Source organism: Larimichthys crocea, chromosome XI (genome assembly GCF_000972845.2).
Source record: "Larimichthys crocea isolate SSNF chromosome XI, L_crocea_2.0, whole genome shotgun sequence".
Classification (NCBI taxonomy): domain Eukaryota; kingdom Metazoa; phylum Chordata; class Actinopteri; family Sciaenidae; genus Larimichthys; species Larimichthys crocea.
The window spans coordinates 17,979,602-18,002,575 of record NC_040021.1 but is presented as its reverse complement, the minus strand read 5'-3'; the positions used below and the strand labels follow the sequence as shown (position 1 = coordinate 18,002,575).

Here is a 22,974-nt window from a genome sequence, read left to right as displayed (position 1 = left end):
TAACATTATAAGTCAAAGCATTATAGGCCCCCTTTAAGCTAAATATCAAATATCTGTATGCTGTTGTTCAGATAAAACATGTACTGTGATGATGCAAACATGGGCTTTGAGAAATGTCTCATAACCTGACGACAACATTTGACTGGCTCGACGCAGAACACACAGTGTTACTGTATAGCAGATTAATGGGTTCAAAGGAGAGGGTTCTTCCATCACTTCACTATGTAACATTATGTCCCAGTGTTTCCCATGATGTGTTTGACAGGTTGTCACTGTGCAGCAGTATCACTCTTCTTAACTGTCAAACCTGGCGATGACACACATTGACCAAATCACTGGACTGTGGTGGAATCATTTCAGTGCTGACATGCATCACAGATATTTATATTGTGATGATGCCTGCTGGGCATACGGGCTCACACTTGATACTGCTGTTTGTCTGGAACCTAAAAGGAAGCTGATGTTGTTGTTTCTGTTACTATGTGCAGTTATTTCTTTTATTTGGCCACAAAGTCAGGCTGTTCTACTCTTTAACATCAATGTTTAACTGTCATATCTGCACAGTGCATGAGTGTGTGTGAGTGTGTGTGTGTCACCAGGGTTGGAATATGGAATCAAGTTTTTGAACATTCAAACATATCGAACATTGACTGTTAGTTTAACTTTTAACACTCAATATTGAATCTTAGTTTTTCTTATGTATTGTTTACATTTATTCATAGTAATTGCACTTATATATTTGTAACATATGCTATATTTATATTTGTATTGCAAATCACACCCTCCAGATGTGTTGAATATCTTTAAAATTGTAGTTTGATTTGAGTGAAATAGTCTAGTTTTTTTTTGTATATAGCGCCTAAATCATAACAGAAGTTATCTTGTGACACTTTCCATACACAGCAGGTCTAGACCGTACTCAATATCATATTATTTACAGAGACCTGACAATGCCCACCATGAGCAAGCACTTTGTGAAAAAAAGTTATGTAATCTGAATATGAGTTATTTCTGTCTTTTTAAATCAGTCCATAAATGGTCAAAACATAAAATAACTATAGAGCATTTGAGCCATCATAGAAATGAAGCCAAAGTGGTGACCTGTGTCAAATATATAATTTTTTTTTGCCAAAAATAGACTTATTATGACCAAACAGAACCTGATGGCTGACCTCAGGACTTTGTTTATCAGTGTTGATGGTTGATAGGTGTGTTTGGACCAAACAACAACCTCAGTACCTGTGAAGTGAAGCCAACACTGAAATGCCAAAACTGCACTTCCTCAAACATGTTCAAATGTCCAACTTCACAGCAGAAATAAACATGTTTACAGCCTGGTACAAAAAACAGTTTTAGTCTTTATAGCTAATTTCATGACAACTGTACTGAGGGTGAATTTATATACAACTCACCTGTTCACATGATATTAAGGCTTAAAGTTATGCAGAATTAAGAGTTGGATGTTTTGATCGACAGGTGGTTAGTTTGAGCAACCAGGCTTCATTCAGGCTGCCTCAAGTCCACCAATGACCCATGTCTATGAGTGAATATTCTTCTTCTCTCTCCATCCTTGAATATCAACGTGCTAAACATGTTTTTTCCATTTTCTAATGTGATTTCTGCTTGCACCATTGGTGACTGAGGAACCGTGACCTGTTCACTCTGCAGGACAATGAGAAAGAGAAAAGGAAGGAGGGTGATTCGATTCATTAACAAACACCACATGATGGCAGTGGTGTAATTCAATGAAAATGTCACCTGTGGGCTGTTTACTGTATTGTTGAGTCATTTCTACGCGCACGAGTCATAAATGTTCCCGACAGCACTTGAAGCCAGCAGCAGAGTAAGACATCCTCAGCAGGAGGAGGAGGACGAGCAGCACCTGATGACCGCTGTGGAGCTCTGCTTCATGAACTTCTCCTGCTGCCTCTCCTCACGCACAGGAGTGACAGCTGACTCGCCGCGTGGATTAATTAATAGTGCGTTTATTTGTTTTATGTTTGCGCATGCTGTGAAGAGAGACGCTGCAGCTTTGTGCAACAGGAGCTCTCATCTATAGTTTGATTCTTTAACTGCAAAGACGCGGGACCTGAACAGATCATGAGAGGAGGCTCGGTGACACAGCATCCACGGTGAGTGAACTAAACTCAGGGCTGAGCTTTACGTTAACCCTCGATGCGGTGTAGTAGGATGCGCTTTGCGTTGCCACAGGTGCCCTCCCTGTCTGTCAGCATCCATCCTGCTGCCTCACGCTGTCAGTCCTGCAGCAGCTCTGTGTTCTGTGGGGATGACACAGTCAGGTGACAGCCAGTGTTTTAGGAAAATCATGCAGCTACTAATATCTTGTTGTAATGAAGCAGCACAAAGTGCCATGCAGTCTAAAAGTAGTCCGTTACTGCATTTACTAAAGCACTGATCATACTGGAGTGTCCTGCTGGAACAGCTTTGTGAGACTTTTATGCTCATGTAATGTGTAATTTAAAAATAATAATTTAAATTTAATATTCACTCATCTAGTGCTGAAACGTGTTCATGTTGGTCATACATCAACCAAGAAAGTGTGCAGTTTCTCTGATGTGAGTATTTTCTCTTCTCCTGTGTTTCACGTGATTAGAAATGAAATCTCTTCTGGTTTTGGACTGTTGGCCAGACAGAACAAACATTTGATCATTGATCATTAAACAGTAGGCAGGAATGTATTTCAGAAATACATTAAGGTCATGACCTCCCCCCTTCATTTCTATTTTTCATATTCTGTTTATAGTTGTATACTATTATTTCCAAGCCTGTAGGTCTGAATACAGTTTCAAGACTGTGTCTACAAAGACAGGAGAAAAATTCTGGGGGGCAGATAAAGAATCCTGAAAGATTATGTGGTTGAACTTGAACACACACAATATTAAAGCAGGAGCAGGTGGAGAACACATATCCCTTTCCAAAGAAGTTCACTCAGTGCTGATTCAACCTTGATCATCTGCAGGTCAAGCTCACTCTGTATGTCTCGTCTGTCCAATACTGGCACTTCAGTATAGAACAACATCCACAGTATTTGTGTCATTTGTAGACTCAAGATATGGATCTTGAACATAACTTTTTACATATCACATTTTTAAAACTATACAATATTATCATTAGATAGTGTCAAAAGTGCCAAATCTAAAAAGGAAACTGACCTACAATGAGATTTCCAACCCAAGGCTGCACCAATCAAATCATCTAGTCATCGTCATCATGTTTAGTGAGTTTTACTGTAGCATCATAGACAAAAATAAATATCAGTTATTGTTTGTTTTTTTTACTGCATACTTGCTTTCTATTGTGGTAAATATATAATTTATAATCTTCAGGAGCTGTTGAATCCCATATTCATTTTTTTAGTAGCTTGAAATGAATCACATTTTAAGATATTACTGGAATCAATCATTTGTACTATTGAACTCCCCCCAGGTTGCTGAAGCATGGCTCTGACCTTAGTGTCCTCTGTGGTTAAAACACAATTAAAAATGGGAGCAATGACATGTCTGATACATGCTCAATCAAACAATATGTGTTGGATTTAGTATAAGGTATATGGCAGTGTAAGCCTCTGGAGGACCATCGTGTCCAACCATCTATCACCAGTCACAGCTGTAATGTGTCCATTCTATAAGTATTCTGTGTGTGTGAAGTTGTGTTTAGCTGAGTCAGTGTGTGTGTTTTGTGATCAGCAGTAAAGCGGAATGATCATTCTCATGATGCAGTGGATTCAGTATGCAGGGGAAGTGAATGCAGGCGATAGAAAAGAGACACTAAGTCAATAAAGCTATTAGCTGTATATTTCTTTCTTGTTGATCCTTATTGAACCAGTGAAGTCACTGAAATGTTGAGTGAGTGTGTGTAAGACTGCATCAGTCGTTTCAGTGAAACCACACGTTTGTATTCATGTCACAAAGTCATCTAGTGGAGGAAGGAAGTCAGGTGATGTTATTGTCTTACTATATAATAGAGTGAAAAACTCTCAAGGGAAGCTCTCAGAGGGAGGTCGGGGTTCACAGATGGATCAACTAAACATTCATTCAAACACACCCATGTCCTTATTCTCACCAACAACAAAACATGACCATGACCATTCCATAACCACAGATAGTTATTCCTGTAACCATGACATGTTGTTATTTTAGAAACATTGATGTCATCCTGTCTATCATGACGTCAGATCAGAAAACACTGTACTTCTGGCAAACAACAGAGGTTTTCTATTTGAACGTCTCATCTGAACACTGCACACGTCACGTTTATCAGTGGGTCAGCAGTCAAATTAAAATACTGAAATCAACCAAATAATGTGTCATTTTAACTGAACTGAATTCAGCGGGGAAAAAACTTGGAATTTGTGACACTCGTCAGATTTATTTCAACCACAGATAACAGATTCTAGCCCACTTGTACATTGTGCATCTAGGTGGGCTGCAGTCACAGAATTGACAACGTATCCATGACGTCACCCATGGGTGAGCCGTTTTGAAGCTCAAAATAGTATGTGGCACTGGCTGCCACCATGTTGGTAGTCTGGCCATAGTTTCTGGCACTTTTGCATTGACTTCACTTCACAGCTATGGAGGTTGCCGCATTGGCAACAGTCTTGAGGGTGGTGAGTTGTGACATCACAACCTGATGATTGGTCCTGATGGCTCATCTAAATGAACAGTTTCTGAATATGGGCTGTATTATCCTCTGTAATCGTTACTCAGTGTAAATATTTTATTGTCAATCTAAGTATTTGTGGCAGCAGGAGAGTGTGTGTTCATGGTAATAAAGGAACATGTCACTGAGTGTGACAGCGTGGCTCATTCTTGTGTTTTTAATAGTTTTTGCACAACTAGGAGCTCTACGGGACAGAGAAAGACCATATATCAGGCTTTAATACACACACACACACACTTTGCTTGTGTTTCGTTTGTTAGCATGTGTCAAGCCAGGGTTGGAAGTGACGTCTTTAAATTGTTTTGCTTGTTTGTTTGTTTTCAGTCCAAAACCCAAAGACTATCATGTCAAAGAAATGCAACAAGTCTTTAGATTTCTGTAAATAGTTGACTATTATATTCAAATAGTTGACAACTAATTTAGACTGATTAATCGTCGTCATTGCAGTTTCATACTGATTGATAACCATCCCAGCACACTGAGAAGGGATGTGTGGACCCCTTCACAGCTCAATAACTGTACAATTAGGCCACATGTCTCCAGCATTTGCCTCTCTGCTGTATGAAGCAGATAAGACAGAGACAATGGCAGTATCACTCTTTTCAATCGCAGCAGGAGATTTCACTTTGTGCACCACTTATCAGACAATAACAAACTAACAAGTGAATACTTTCAGGTCTTCACAAAAACAAGGACATGCAGAGAGATCATTTGTAAAATGACTTTTGTTTTTATGGCTGGACATTTTTATTGTATTCCTCTAAATGTGAACAATGGATCTAATGACTGTGTGTTGTGACACTGCAGCTCCGCTACATTCTTCTCTACTTTACTTTTTACAACATGCAACTTAACTGTGCTGGTTCAGTGTCAGAGCTCCTATTAGCCTTATTTAACAGCATATTATGTTAGCAGCTAGCAACTGGCAGTTAGTTATTAGTGCAATTAACAGCTAATATTTCTGTCAGGAGGTGGTTAAGATCAAAAACACATATCTGATCATTTTATGAAACACAACTTTTGAACAACTCAGCACACTAATTATAAATTGAAAGCATTACATAGTTATGGCCCTGAGGCAGATGTCAGATGGTTTTAAACCAATTGGTCTGGAATGTTTCCCTGCTTTGCCAAGTTGGCAATCGAGTCTCTATATATCACCATGGATACAGTATCTATAGTCTTTTTCCATGAAGGTACAATACTGTAACCCAGAGTAGCCTAATGACTTACGTACAGACACTTCACTTGGCAACAGTGGAATTCAACTTCTTCTATCTTATCAGTACAGCATTGTGAGGGACCGAGTCAGCTGGCAATGAGCACAACAGGTAGTATTTTCAAAAAAAGGGTTTTTATTTACCCAAAGTATGAAAAAACTAAATTTCCAAACAAAAGCAATAAAGAACAGGGCCCATAAAAGAGGTCAAATTAACAAAACTGTATAAACGCCAACTGAACAAACTAACAGAAGACAAAATAAACAGACCTGATGACTAAACACAAGAGGGAAACTTATATACTGGGTGATCAGCCCATACCAACACAAGCACATAAACAAACACAAAAGACAACAGCTAATTATCAAAGCAAATCAGGAAAATTAACTCCTTGAAATAAACGTAATCCATACTTAACAAAACCAAGTAAAATTACTAGTTGTAAGAAATAAACAGTAAAGCACTAAATTCCCCCCCACATGATGTGCCGGCCCAATCAGCATCCTCTGCTACAAAATGGCTGAGCTTGTGGGGTGGATCCTTTTGCCCAGCATTCCCAGCTCCCAGCAGCACCGGTAAATCAAAGAAAACAGATTAGAAATTGTATTGAATGAAGACTGTACAAAAGCTAACTAAATGTGCATGCTTCAAATAGAAAACAATGTACTGTAAAGTGTGTTATCTGAAACAGAAAGTGTGATTTATTGCAACTAAATATTAAAACCAATTTAGACTAATAACTAAATGTATAATATCTATAACCAAAATTTAACTAAAGAAACAAATGTGAGTGCAAAAGGTTACCGACTTTTATGGCTGTGTGGCCACAGCTGTGGCCATCACAAGCATGAAAAACAACAGTCAGTACATCTTATCTTGTCAGCAGCACAACATACAGGAAGAAATAACATACCACACAATAAATAATAACCACAGTATTCCTACATACTGAAGTGCTGAATGAATTTTAATGCAGTAATGATCCAGCTGCTATTATTGAAACAGATGGAGTGGGAAGAAGAATTGTTGCATAAGCTGTGCAAAGTGTGCAAAATATATGTAAACCTGAAATATGGAATTCTAACATACTGATTATTGTTGATGTAAAGCTGCATGTATGTCAGTGCCTCACACCGCCCTGTGACGATACTGGTGTGGAGCCTGATTCTGAAGATATGTTGACAGTGTGCTGTGGTCTTGAGCCTGTTAGAGTCTGGGCCACTGTACTGTAAAAGATGAAGTGAGGAGACATTGGGCGACGGCTGAACTATAAAATGATGACGGGTCTGGGTTCACTTGAAATATGTGTGGGAGATTTGGGCAGGGCACTGTGCCTGAAAGTCAATGATGGGTTTTGGATGTGTCAAGCAGGAGGTTGTCGTGACTGTCTGGGCTTCCTGCTTTCTATAACTGTGCTTGTTGTTTTGGGTTATGAGGCCTGTTATTATTGGATCCTCAGGGTACTGGGATGTGAAACTGTTGTTGCATGAGGAGAAGAGCAAGGGTAGCGGTGCAGAGGGTTAAAGGGTCTTCACTGTTCACCAGGCTGTGTGCAGGAACAGATGTTTAACTTGACAGGATTCATTGTGTTGAGGGCAGAGCTAAAATCAAGGTGTTAATATGATTTTGACCAGTTCATCTGGACTTCACACGTGGCCCTACACCATCACTATTCATGACCTCTTATTACACCAATGTGTGAATGTGTATTGTGGAAATAAATAAGCCCTTTTGAATATATTAGCTATTTCTCTTAGCGGGTGCCACCCTGAAAGGGATCAGTCAGTGTTAATTAAATCTAGTTTCATATTATATTCATGGGACAATTATAGATGTGTATTGCTGTATTTTCTAATATTGAATTAGTGTTAAAACGGGGTCCCAAAAGTAGTAACAACTGTTTCTAAATTATTAATGTCACAGTCATAACACTTCTGATACAACTGGGGTATACATCGCAAAGGAGGCAGGTCATGTGATGCAGGCTGTGTTGTGCAGAGAGGAAGAGAAAGTGGTTGTTATTGATGCTGCACTCTGATTTGTAACAGCACACGAGGCACTCTGGGTGTACAACAGCCTGAAATTCTATCCTTCATCACTGTGCACACAAGAGGTGATGAAAATTAAGCGTAACATTCAAACTGTTTCCTAAACAGCAATTAGTACACAGGACTGGACAACAAAACAGCTGAAGCAGCCGTGGAAGTGAGCCTCGATGAGCTCCCGAAAGAAGACGCTTAGTTTACTTACACCACATTGCATTATTTCATGGAGAGTGTCAGTGTTCATTTGTAAGGTCACTTACATATTGTTAGTCAGTGTGATACAAAATACGCTCAAGTTCAGTATATTTTTACAGAAAGCTCCAAAGACCCTAAAAAAGCCTCCATGTTTGGCTCCTGTCATAATGTGTAAAGGTTATGTTAGCTAGACACCAACACGTATTTGTGCTGTTGTTTAGCCAAGCTCATCAAACACAATCATTTCAGATGGGAAGCCAGTGGGGGATTACATCCCTGCTGCACGAGTCACATCTAGTAACCCTGCTCTGTATGTAAGGGGATGGGATACGAGCCAGGATGTCATTTCCATTAACGACAGGGGGGTATGCCCGGTCACTGCCTGTGCACTTTTCATTTCATCTGTGTTTGAACTTAAAGTCAGTAGTTTTCCAAAAAGACACTATTGAGAGAGACCAGAACATCAATTAGAGATAAGATGAATACAGGTCAGGACAGCAAGGTCTTCAGTCAAAATGCAAATACAACATTATCTCATTAGAGGCTGAGACGGGACTGAAAACAGACAGAAAGGGAATGACATGCAAAGGTCCTGAGTCAATTGAAACCGACACTTTGCAATATGCATGGAACACTTGACATCAAAACATTTTATTTTGGTGATAAAGCCATAGGGGTGGATGTCATACTCTGTATAGTTTGTATATATCGCCACATGACGCCTGTGTAGCCCGAAGAAACATGTTTCAGCCTCACACACTAGCAGTCTAGCAAAAGGAGCAGCTGGGGACACTATGACTGTCTGCTAGGATCTAGTTATTATAGAGATATTATAAAGGGTGGGGTGTATGAATGGATCAACAAAAACATTGGCCTTAAGCATGGGGACCGTTCATTGTTAACCAAGATATTGAACCCCAAACTGCTCCTGAAGGCTGTGCCATCACTGTGTGAATGTGTGTGAATGGTTAGCTCCTCAAACTGATGAGCAGTTGGCACCTTGCATGGCAGCCAATGCCATCAATGTATGAATGTGTGTGAATGGGTGAATGAGATATGTAGTGTAAAGAGCTTTGAGTGGTCGGAAGACTAGAAAGGAGATATATAAGTACAGTCCATTTACCATTTACATGTTCTGTGCCTAAACCTGAACAAACCCTAACCACAGCTTTGTCATGAATACACATTAATGTAGCATTCACAGTACACTTACAAACGTGTTGTCATTTTATTTGGAGGTGCACGGCTCTGTTAACATACACTTACCATAGTTTGTAGAACAAACAGCAAACTTCTCTCTTTCTTTAAGCAAATCACACACAGTGAGGCTATTCTATGTGATCTCCTTTTGATAACTGATGTCATATTTTTTCACTTCCATTCACTGAGCCTACAGAACATTTTTTCTTTAGTGAGAACATTCTACTCATTTAAAGCAACATTACATAGAAATCAGAATACAATTTAGCACTCCAGTTTCAGAGTTGCTGTAAATATATGTATGTGTGTATGTATGTATGTATGTATGTATGTATGTATGTATGTATGTATGTATGTATGTATGTATGTATGTATGTATGTATGTATGTGTGTATCATTATATTACTTAAGTAGCAAAAAAAAATAGCAAGTCAAACACTTTACTAACAGCCAAACATCAGCCAGGTCACCAGCAGCAGACACAGCAGCAGCTAATATCACTGCCTAGTCCAACAGCAGTCAGCCCAGCTCAGTGTCTGTCTTTCAGCCTTTTATTTCACCAAGCTCTCGCCGACAACTGAGTCAGTTCCACATTTACTCTTGTCCAGCAACTTCTTGCTCGCTCGCTCTCTCCTTTTCTCTTCTTAACGTCCTCCATCAATGTCCTTCAGTGTCTTTCACCTCTGTCATTATATCCACAAAGGCTGCTTGAGCTCACAGTCCGGGCAGCCTGGCTAACAAACCAAGCTAACACTAGCTAACAGCAGCTGTAGTTGGCAGCAGTTTACTTCACTGTCCATCAGGAAACTCTGTAAATCACAGAGAGTTGAGGTGGAGCAGCTGGAGGACATCAGAGAGAAAAGCGGCGCCCGCAGTCTGATCATACAATCATATTAGCTATTTTTGCTGTATAAGATGACGAGGTGATGTTTTAAGAGCTATCTGAATTCTTCACACATCAGACCTGATGACAGTGTGTGAATTTTTTCACACACGAGGGAAAAGGTATGCCAGTCCTCCTTCCTTGCACTTGTGTTATTAAGCAGCGTGACACATTAGATGTTAGGGAGGTGGACAGAGTGGAGTGTAAATCAGAGCGTGTGGTTATCAGTCATTATTTTCTCAGCCTGTCACATTACTCATTTTAAAAACCTTTATTCAGCTTTTCAGAACACAGTGGCACTTCATGAAAATGGCTCAGGAAATAGAGAGCAGAGTGCAGACTAGCTTTTTAAAGTGGGAAAGTAATGTTATCTGTGATGTTCAGGGTTCGGAGATGTGAATATACAACACTATTATGTAGACAAAGAGCCAAATGATGACGACTTTTAAAGATATTTTTTTGGCTTTTTCAAGCTTTATTTTCGATAGAGACAGCTAAAGAGTGACAGGAATGTGTGGAGAGAGAGATGGGGAATGACATGTGGGAAAGAGCCACAGTTCTGATTTGAACCCTGGGCTTCCACAGCAAGGACTGAGCCTTTGTACATGGGGCGGCTGCTCTACCAACTGAGCTAAACAGCTAAACACTGCACCCAGATAATGAATTTTAAAGATAAATTCACATTAGTAGAGAGATTGTGTAATAAAGTGAAGTATTTGGGGACATCGATATCACAATTTAGTACTGGGAAGAGAAAAGTAAATCAATAAGAGACAGAAGATGTTGAGGGACAAAGATGGCCAGTGTCAGCACCAGGATAGGACATGCCCCTGTGCAGTTTAATTTTACACTACAGTGATCTGTCCAGGAAGCAAATTTGTAATTACTTATAATGTAAGACGATCATAAACACACGCATACAAGGAATTTATTAAGTGTGCCACTAACAAGGATTGATGATGTAATGTAATGAGGGACTGCGGGTGTATCACACAAGCAATAACTCTTGTTGCCTGCTGTGACTGTTGATGTGCGATCAGTGAATTTATGTATACTCGGTATTTTAACAGTAACAAGTAATGAAGCAGTTGTACATTATAACCAGCAGATCTGTACTGTTCACTTCAAGACCTCGTCCTGTCATTCTGCTCGCTTTGTTCTAATAAGCTGTACAAATCTATTCTGGTTTCAGGTTTGTTTTTGCACACTGGGTCTGGTATCGTTTACCAGAACAGATGACTCTCATGGCTGCTTGATTGTTGTGCTATTGTATGTGCTATTCCACGATTTACACTTTTTCCACAGAATCTGCCATGTTGAGCCATGTTTCTACAGTAGCCCTGAACGACCAAACTAAATAGCATGAGATGCCTATTGCGTTTTACACGTCTTTTATGGCCACCATAGTCTGGAATGGGAGGGTGAGAGGACAGGGTTGCTATCCGCAACTACACCACTGGATGCCACCAAAATCCTACACACTGTTCCTCAAAGCTATAGTTGACCCAAGTCTCAATGTGGCTGCTAACAACAGCTGGGAAAATGGATCTTTTTGGCTAATAGCCAAACTAATGGTAACTACACTGACTAAACTTCATTGTATGTTTTCCTGCTCTGTCAGAGAATAAATAAAGTTGACTAATGTTATGTAACACACAAGCAGAGGATGGCCTCTGAGCCAGGACTACCTATCTTCCCATCTTTGCAATCAAGGACAACAAATCAATAGTCTTCTTCTCTTTGCAAGGCGCCATTGAACACTGTATTGTAGACAGACAGATGATGGCCTTGAATGCCAACTCCACAGCATAACTCTCTGATCCATGCTCAGTTCACATGAGTCACTCCGCTTACTAAAACTACTCCTTCCTTTATTTAATTGTGTAGAATGTAAAAAAACAGAAGATGAAGAGGCTTCTGGTTAACAAATCAATGTGCAGTGTGAATGAAGCTACAGGGACGCTGTTTTGTGTCACAGTTCCTGCACCACAGAAAATCTCATTACAATATTGACAAGGCTGATTACTGACGGTAATTCCAGGAAATAAAAAGCACAGTTCATCAATGGAATACTGATGAGTCAATGTTGTGTTTTATTTGTGTCATGATTCACTGGATCACAGTCCGATTTTGATTTAAAATTAGCACTGGCATTGACATTACCTGCATTTAGCCTTTTCATGGTCAGTAACATCCAAAAAGCTTATTTGCTGCTGTGCATGTTCATGCTGTTCACATGTTATCAGTTACATATTATAACTGTATAGATATAACAGTATATCTGACTCAGGGTTCACACTTTAAACCTGCTACACTGCCATTCATCACCCCAAGGTCTGTGTCCTTAATGACAATAATAATAACCATTTCTAACATTTTATTTATAGAGCACTTTTCATGATACTCTAACTGACACTTTACAGGAGTTCAAATCCTCAGACATGATGAAAATATACAGCACACATGATTAATTATTAAAAGCAGTTTTAATTAAAGCTGCAAGTAGTGATGGTCGGGCCTTCGCACATGTGCGCATGTCGAAATGTGCGCATGTCGAAATGTGCATAACATCGGTCTTTATAATATCGGTCTTTATAATATCGGTCTTAATGACCACAAGAAGTTTCAGACAGCTCTGAGAAGGTGCTTCCTGGCGATTTTTTCTTTGAATGATTTTTCTGGATCGCCACGCCCACACCGTTTCCTCAAAATTCATAATTTTGATAACTTTCACTCAGTACGTCTATATGAACACACCGAAAATCCCTAGGAGTAGTTCGTTCAAACATGACCCTTTCTCAACCAGCCCGAAACAGCAAAAATGGTGATTTTAATTCTAAATATCTTGCTTCCTGTTCATCGTAGCCCATTGCTGCAAGAGACTTTTTTGTAGGTCTTGGCATGTTCTACAATTCGGCTGAGGTTACTCTGTGTCCTAAACTGTGGTGGGGCTGCCTCAAAGAAAAGTTCAAGGGGGCGCTATGGAGTGTTTTTGCCATACACAAGAAGTTTTAGACAGCTCTGAGAAAGTATATGATAGCCCAACACTTTTGCCCGAAAATCAGCCCAAAAGTAAATGAAGTCTCATTTTTTTCCGAAAAAATCGGCAGCGTTGACTTTGACGCACCGTCACGGCCACGCCCTCTGATGAAAAGTTGTGATTTTGATAACTTTGCATTGTCGAGGCCTTAAGAACACATATGGCAAGTTTCAAAAATATCGGATAAAATCCCTAGGAGGAGTTCGTTCAAATGCAACCCCTGGAAATGACCCCAAAAACACGAAAAGTCCAACTTTGGCAAAAATTGGACGGCGCACGCTTCACTGTAGCCCGGGTCACCAAGAGACTTTTTTGTGTGTCTCGGCATGTTACATACTTCCTCCAAATTTCGTACACGTGGACGAAACCGTGGCGAGGGGCACCGCCAAAAACACACATCTAGGTGGCGCTGTCGAGCCATATGCGTACATCCATGTGCGAGACCCCCAAAATACGTAATTTTACACCGGACTTCGGGGGAGGTAGGCAAATTTTCGTGAGTTTTTGAGTACATATAGGCCGTCGAAAATGCGATTCACTCTTAAACATTGTTAAACGTTAGAAATCCAATAGGGCCTCGCCCCAGTGTGCCGTGCTCGGGCCCCAAAAATGTTAGGCTGGTGCAGTCTCTGTTTGGGAAGTGAGGTCTAGAGGGAGTGGGCAGCGATGAAGAAGGCTCTGTCACCACAGGTCCAGTGTTTTGTCCTTACAGGTGGAGACAGGTGCTTGGCATCAGAGGGGCAGAGGCTGTGGGACAGAGGTGGTGGTCTGTGGTGGTGGAGCAGGTCTGTGAGGTAGCAGGAGGCTTTGTTATGGAGGGCTTTGTGAGTTAGGAGAAGGACTGGGCCTTAATTGAAAATGAATCAAAACAGACATTATAACCTATAATCTAAACCAACCTAATTTCAGTCACATCACAGATGCCTGCTGGACCACAACAAGAGATGACGAGAGACGGAACCAAACCTGAAATGAGCCCCTTGAGCACCATGGCCACTTCAAACAACAGAGGCAAAGGGTGAAAACCAGAGGGGTGCAAGTGACATTTTGGACGAAAATGAGTTCTTTATATCAAATGAAAGCTCTTGTTCAGTTCTTTCTTCTGCCAAAGGCTGTATGTAAACCCTGAAACATCCAGAGTTATTCATCAAAACTCTTAACTATTTGGGGCTTAAAAGAATCACTAACTAACATGTGTTCATGAAGTGTTAATAAACAGTCAGTCAGGACAAAGTACGGTCATTTTTTATTTCGGTTCTCCTCTAAAGTTCCTCTGGTTCTCACTGCTCGAGTAGCAAATTAGTGACTCTGTGCTGTTGATTCTCCACATGATAAACTTTGCAGCCTGCGAGGGCTTTGTCTTAATGCCAACTCATTCTGTAGGCCGACAGTGAAGGACAGCCAGAAGGAGAGATTTATGCTTGTTAGTAGGGAAACCTTTCACTGCCATGTCACACATGCTGTCCCTCCAACGTGTTATATGTTCATCTGTCCTGCTGTTGATATGTGTCATGTTGGTGTGTGCTGCAGAAATGCAGCTAAACACAAATCAAACTTGAGAAGATCATTTTTCTGTTACACCGAATGAGGTTAGACACTGTTTCTCCCTCACTGAGTGATTGACTTGATTGAGGAAGACGCAATGGAAAACGAGGAAAACACACTGATTCATGTTTACCATGAAGAACCAAAGAAAAAGAAAGATATTCCAACGTAGCATTAAAAAAGCAGATTTCTTGTGGCCTCGGCAGCTGACTGTGCTGACAGGGATCCATACATTGATCCCTCTGTCATAGTGCGAATTGAATCCTGCAAGTGACTGTCGCTCAATGTCTGAGTGACAAATTGAATGAGTGTGTGACATTACCCTCCGCATGGAGCGCTCATAGGGTCCTCATCCCCAGACAAGCATGAAGCACCAGGGAGCAAATTTAGTCCAGCCTGTGAACAATAGACTCGTGATTTCACCGAATATTTCACAGCATTCACACAAAACACGTCATGTTACTTTGAAACCACAGCAGGGAATATGAAGTCCATATTTTATATTTCAGATATTTGAATCATCAGGGTTTTTCTTTCAATGAAATGGATTATAGTTAGCATTATCATCGCTTCATCTGTTTAATGCTGCATTGATAGTTTATTACACTTGCATATGTATTGTCACCTTAATGTTAACATTTATTGCAATGTTCATACCAGTTGTTTCTCAGCCTTACTGCAAACAGCTGACTATATAAACACATCCAGCAGACACAGCATTTGCATTGCAGTGTTGTGTTTCTGGCCACCTAGTGAATTTTGACATCCACTCTCCTTTTTGGTCTTAAGCATATATGTATGCATCTAAGGGGTGGCTCAGAAGTAGAGCGGGTCGTCCACTAATCAGATGATCATCAATCAGATGATCGGCGGTTCGATCCCCGGCTCCTCCAGTCTGGATGTCGAGGTGTCCTTGGGCAAGATACTGAACAAATTGTTCCCAAAGGCTGTGGCATCAGTGTGTGAATGTGTATGAATCGTTAGCTCCTCAGACTGATGAGCAGTTGGCACCTTGCATGGCAGCCAATGCCATCAGTGTATGAATGTGTGTGTGTGTGTGTGTGTGTGTGTGTGAATGAGATATGTTCTGTAAGGCGCTTTGAGTGGTCGGAAGACTAGAAAGGAGATATATAGGGACAGTCCATTTACCATATGTTTTTCACTTTCAGCTGAAGCGAGCCAGTCAGTTTGCTAGTGTAACAGGCGTGCATTGTCTTTGACAGTTTCTATCAGGTTGGATGAAGGAAGGACTCGGACCACGACCAGCTGTTGGTTGTTCTTTTAATGAAGGCAGGACGATGTACAAATCAACAGAAAAACATATAAGGCCCTGTAACATGCAGTCTCCTCCACACAGCACACAGGTCTCAGCTCCTGTTAGCAAATAAGCATACAGAAAACCCTGTAGACTAGCATGTGGAAACATGTCTACTTTAACTTGCAAAAAGTCAGTTTACAAGCGTTATATTCAATTGGCACATTAACTGCATGTTTACAACCTAAAACGAACATTTATACATACATAAAACAAGGTTCACATTGTCCAAAAACCAAAATAAATGTTTAAAAGTGACGAGCAAAATAGTAACATTACCTCCTCTCAGCTAGTCTGGCGCGAACTGAGAGAAGCACCGGGATGACGACAAGAAGCCTGTGATTAAAGTGGCAGTACAGGTCTTAACACCCTGATCTGAATACAACATTTAGGCATAGAAATAGGCAATAAAACACATCTCAAACATATAGAAAACAACATTCATCAGGATTTGGTGACATTTCAAATGTAAAAGTAAAGTTATAATTTCAACCCGGTTACATTCACCCCTCCTGAAATTCACCAACATCCTGATAATGGAAAGGCTCAGGACTGCAAAGAGCGTACAATAAGTCTACTACTGACACAATCTGGCACAAATGAAACAAAGGACCTAGTCCACAGTCAACTTAAAAGTTACCTCACATACAAGGTTCAGGGAAGAAAGAGGTTGATCAGATCTCTGAATCCCCTTAGCTTAATGTGACGCCTGATACGCCACACAACACTTGGCCCAAAAACTTGTCCCACAGACATTTGCATGTAGCAACGCTCATAACCCAGCCCTTAAAAAAAAGAAACAACAACAAAAACATGTCCAAATAACATTACCAACATATATCAAGGCACATCTCTACAAAGCAATGAAAGATTGGGAACGGCTCCTAAATAAAATGTTTGATCCCCTCAAAAATGGTTTCTGAACCATGGATTCTATCAGTCTGTTCACTGATTTCACTACTCTCCCTGCACGTATTCTAACATGACCATCAACTGCAGTGTGTGTGTGCGGGTCAGTGTGAACCAAGACGTCAGCATGTGGTGAGTGTGAAGTGTCTGAGGGTGGTGCAGGTGAAATGGATGGGCAGTCAGCAATGGCACCAGCAGGACTGTGTGCAGGAGTAGACTGGACCAGCTCTTCTGAATCAGCTGAATCAGATTCAGGTGAGACTTCAGGTGAAACTGCAAGCCTCTCTCCATCTCTGGAACTAGACAGGTTCTGTACACTGTCATCTTGGGTCAATAACTCAGACACTGAGGCTGCATCATCACCACAGTCGCAGTCTTCCTGATAAGACTCCTCACTGGTCAAAGACTGATCATTTGCATGGGCATTCTGGCTCTCATCCGACCCAGAGAGTGGCAAGAAGTTGACCTCCAATAAAAGATTCCTGTGCACAACTCGTGTGTCCCTCTGCATCCTGTATTTTGTAGACATGGATATTGGGATTTGCACCAACAACTGTGTACACTCCATCCTCCCATTTGTCGGCCAACTTCTTCTTCCCCCGTTCTCCTTTATTTGCTACCAAGACACAATCTCCCACAGACAGGTAGGTACCCTTGACACGTCTGTTATACTGCCGGGCCTGGTGTTGCTGCTCAGTGGAAGAATGTTTCTGGGCGATTTCCATAGCACCTTTGAGGCAGGAGAGCAGGGACTTGGCATATGAGTCATAGTCAACAACGCCTGGATCATTCAACGCCTGCTTAAACAGAATATCCACTGGCAATCTGGGTACACGCCCAAACATCAAGAAGAAGGGCACATAACCCGTAGTCTCATGAATGGTGGCATTATAGGCAAACGTGAGAGTCTGAATTTGTTGTGGCCACTGGTGTTTTTCCTTAAGGGGAAGAGTACTGCCCAAAGTGCGATTGAATCGCTCTGTCCCCCCATTGCCCATTGGGTGGTAGGCTGTTGTGTGAGATTTTGCAACACCGGCCAGATGAAGGAGCTCTGCAATCAACTTGCTCTCAAAATTGGTGCCCTGATCGGAATGTATTCTCTCAGGGAAACCGTAAACACAGAACACATTGTCCCAGAGCTTATTGGCGACCTGCTTTGCTGTCTGATTGGCACAAGGGAATGCATGAGCAAGTTTGGTGAAATGGTCGGTGACCACTAGGACATCCACAGACCGCTGCTTGCTGTCCTCCGCAGACCAAAAATCCATGCACACTAACTCCATCGGAGCGGAGCTCTTGATGCTTTCCAAGGGCGCACGAGCAGCAGGTTCTGGCGACTTTCCAAACACACATCTCTGACAGCATTTGACATGTGCTCTCACATCCCTCTCCATATCAGGCCAGTAAAATCGCTGCCTTGCCAATGAGAGAGTACGGTCCTGACCCTGATGACCTGCCAGATCGTGAATGCCTGACAATGCCTTTTCCTTTAGACTCAGAGGCAACACATATTGAGATCTTCTCTGCTTGGACACGGGATCTCTCGTCACCCGATACAACACTCTGTCATGGACTTCCAGCTTGTCCCATTGCTTGAACAACCTGAGGACCTTCGAGTCAGCGCCATGCCTTTCACGCCTAGATGGTCGCCTCCTGGCTGCAACAAAGGGCAACACCTTAGAGATGCAGGGGTCTTGCTCTTGACTCAGCTGCAGCTCCTGGGCAGAGAACATGGGTGAAACATCCTGACCACTGGCCAGCTGTTGGACATGTTGGGCCAGATAGAGTGCTCTGGACTCCGCTGCATCAATCCAGTCACAGTGTGCCTGACAGAGAGCTCGGATCTCGGCTGAATCACACACCACCATGGGTGTTGGATGGTTCTCTGATCTGCAGCTTTGAGACTGGCAGCTGACCCTGAAAACATCCTGAACAGAGTCCTCCTCTATCCTGTTAGCTTCCTGCATCAGGGTGGGGTATGGTTCCCTCAGCAGCCTCTGACAAATGGGTTTTGTGAAGAGGTCGCGACTCAAGGCGTCAGCCACCACATTTCTTTTCCCAGGCAAGTGTTTGAGATCAAAGGAGTAAGATGCAAGTTTAGACACCCAGCGGATTTCACATGCGTCAAGCTTCGGCTTTGTTAGAAGGTAAGTGAGTGGATTATTATCTGTCCAGACAGTGAAGCTACGGCCTTTCAGCCAGTGGCTGAACTTTTCACATACACTCCACTTCAAAGCCATGAACTCCAGTCTGTGAGCTGGGTATTTCCATTGCGACGCACTGAGGGTCTTGCTTGCAAAAGCAACAGGTCTGGCCTTGGACTCTCCTTGTGGCACTTGGGAGAGCACCGCTCCAAGTCCATCCAATGACACGTCAACTGACAGGATAAATGGCTCGTCAAAGTTCGGATGGGCCAGCACAACACATTCCAACAGCATGGTCTTCAACTGGTCAAAAGCATTGCCACATTCCGCTGACCAGTCTGCAGGTGTAAGCTTACGATAGGCACCTAGAGGCTTCCTATCCTTAGCTGACCGTCCCCGTCTCTTCTGTCCAGCCGTAAGTGCGAACAAGGGCTTCGCAATGGAGGAACAGTTTGGGATGAAATGCTGGTAGTAAAATACCATGCCGAGGAATGATTTGATTCTCCGGAGAGAAGGCGTGCACTCATCGTCTTCCATGAGGTCTCGTACTGTCACCTTAGTGATGACCTCCACCTTGGCAGGATCGACGGCCACACCCTCACCATTAATGACATGGCCGAGGAATCTGACTTGTTTCTGAAGCAGATGGCACTTCTTAGGGGCCAGTTTCAAGTTGTTCTCTCGCAACCTCTGAAACACTGTGTGGAGTCTGGACAAGGCCTCATCCTCTGACGGTGCAAAGACAAGAAGATCGTCAAGATAACACAGGAGTTTGGTGAAGTTCATGTCCCCAAAGACCCCAATCATCATCCTCATGAAGGACGCTGGGCTGTTACACAGTCCCTGTGGCATGCGATTATATTCATGCAGTCCAAGGGGAGTCGTGAAGGCTGTGTACTTCTTGTCGTCTTTGTGCATCGGGATGTTGAAGAAGCCAGAAGTGAGGTCCATCGTGCTAAAGAGGCAATTGCCACCAAGAGCAGCCAGACAGTCAGATTGGTGCGGTAAAGGATGAGCATCCTTTAAGGTTCGGGCATTCAGCCACCTGAAATCGGTGCAAATCCGCAACCCACCATCTTTCTTCCACACCATCACCAGTGGCGAAGCATACTCGCTTGAGGACTTCCTGATAATCCCTTTTTCCTCCATATCAGTGAGAACTTGCCTCAACTTCTGATAGTGGGCTGGAGGGACTCTCCTGTATGGCAAGCGAAAAGGGCGATCATCTGTGAGATGAATGCGGTGTGTGTATCCCTTGACCTCACCACAGTCCAATGAGTGCTTGGAGAAGATGTCTTGATATTCAGTTAGCAGCTGTGTGAGCCGAAACTTACAGTCTTCACTGACCTGACATGAGTCAATGTCAATGTCACTTAGGCCTAACTCTGCAAGCTTTTAGTCAACTGATCGGCAGAAAGGCACTGGGCGAGGGTCGGGTTTCTGTTTCAGTGTGTCAGTACTTGTTTCTCTGTATGAGATTGCTGTATCTCAATGTCAGGTTGTTTTTTGTCTGCGTCTGGTTGTTTCTCTGAAGCCTTATCTAGACCCTGAAAAGCATCTAGATCCTCGATTGCCAAGCTGGAAACACATCAGCCAATTTGCAATTTCTCTTCAGTGTGACAGCTTTGTCGGATGGGTTTACAACTGTCATTGGCACCCATCTATCACCCCAGAGAGGTGTGACAAGACGACCCACTGAAACACTCGTGGCATGCTTTGGAGTTGGTTTGCTCCACGACAACTGTGCTTCCAGGTGACATCGGCACATTAGCAGGAAGTCTACCCCAGACTAAGTGTTCATGCCTGGGTAGGAGTGTCACTGCTTGGGTGAGCTTGACAGTGCCTATTTTTGTCGGAACCTCACTTCCTCTCCAGCGCTCAACATTAGTGAACATCGACAAGAAATGCTCAATTTCGGGGTCAGACTGATGCTCAGGTCTGGATGCCATGTTCCAGTAGTATCATCACCCTTCAGGACACGAATCACATGTTTGATGATGTTTGAGCCCAAGATGAGTCGTCATGCTGACCAGGCACAACTAAGGTAGGTACGACACAGCGAACCCGTAAAGCTGCATCCAAGTCATAAAAACCTCAGGTCGAGTCTGCAGACCACCACAGCCAATCAAAACGATATTTTCTTCGGGTGCTGCTTTTCAGGCAAAACACCAGCAGAGCTGAGTCTCTCTACTGCATGTTCACTGATGCTACATGCCATAGAGCCAGAGTCCAACATGCCTTTAAGCTGCACACTGTGATTGACAAGGACAGGAGCATAAAACAACTCACTGAAAGCTTGATCTTCTGCGTGGCTTGAATGACTATTCGAGTCCCCTTAGGTGCTTTGGCACAGCAGTTCTCATATAATGAGCTGGGTCGTGTGTCGAGGGATCATCCACAATACCCACACCGCCCCTCTCCAGGCGTGGGTTTTCTAGTTTAACTGTTGGTTCTGTCCACCAGCGCTGTTGGCAGGCTGAGAGCAGCGCTGGTTGGTCTGATCAGGGCAGCCCTCTTCCAGTGACCAGGTGATAAGCACTTTAAACACCTGTTCTCTTGCCTGCAGTGAGACAATGTGGAATGATCAGAAGCCCCACAAACCCTGCACCCTTTTGAAAAGAGCGAGGCACTGTGGCTTGAGCCCTGAGGTTGCTGGTACTTGTGTTTGCTGTGTGACCAGTTAGTTCACCACATCCTCATGCAGACATTGTCAACACTTGCAGTAGTCATGGGTGCTGGAGGTGGCACCGAGGTACAGTGGTGTTCGGGACTGGTATATTATCAGGTATGCACATGACACTGGGAATGGACTTTGTGCTCTACTATGCTCGGTTTAAGTGGCCTAACAGCTGCAGCTTGAGCTTTCTTTCCTTGCATGTGCTCATCAAGCTCTCTTGGATCTCACATGCCGACCATTTCTCTGCAGACTTGAACTTGAAACACTTGCAAGAGGCTGGTCTGGGCAGTGTTTGATGAACATCATACTGACCTCATGGCCTGGGTCATCATGCTCCGACCTTGCCTTTTCTCGACATTCATCCGCCACATCAACTGTTTTATTTAGCCTTATCCAATATTCCATAGCATCTTCACCTGCATGGCAGTGTATTGTAAAAATCTGCTAGAGGCATGCTTGAAATGTCAGTTCACTGAAGTGTTGTTTCAGATGTCAAAGATCACATGAGGATTTACAATGTGATTATAGATGTGTTGTTACGCAGCTTTATCTTTACCACATCCCCTGCTCTGCCCATAAGCCTTGCCAGGACTTCTTGTGAATGCTCATGAACTGGAATAGCCCGCTTCTTTAAATACGAGTCATAAGATTTTCCCACTCATGAACTGTGAATTTGTCTGAGCTATCACCCCTGAATGAGGGCTCCTTTGCATCTGACTGCATGACCACCTTGACGTTAGGCAATGTCATCTCTGAGGGCTGTACAGGAGTACTCGTGTTTAGTGTGCTCCTGTCAGATTGCAGCTTAGCTGTAATGGATTCACCTACTTTTCAGCTACTGAGTAATGAGTGAGCCTAAGTCTGGATTCTGCTCGAATTGGCTTGGCATGGCACGATCTACATAACGTGTGAGGTAAGCTTGGGGTGTGTAATGCTGTGACACTAGGCCCTGGTGTTCTGGACGCTAAAGGTTGAATAAACAAACCCTCCCCACACCAAACTGGCCCTCAACAAAGTCACGCTCAGCATGTCACCTCCACCCTCCAACAATATGTATAGCCCTCTGCCATATTTCAGTCACACCACACACAGATAAAACACGAGAGAAAAAAAAACGA

At 42.7% G+C, this 22,974-nt stretch overlaps 1 protein-coding gene across 1 annotated transcript in view; it reads left to right on the top strand.

Annotated features, from left to right (window-relative positions):
- The first annotated feature begins 1,875 nt into the window (after window positions 1–1,875).
- htr1e (5-hydroxytryptamine receptor 1E) overlaps window positions 1,876–22,974 on the top strand; it is a 40,262-nt gene continuing 19,163 nt past the window's right edge. Inside the window, exon 1 of the mRNA XM_010754303.3 lies at window positions 1,876–2,132. The gene's annotated coding sequence lies outside the window, so the exon portion shown is untranslated. The remainder of the gene's footprint in view (window positions 2,133–22,974) is intronic.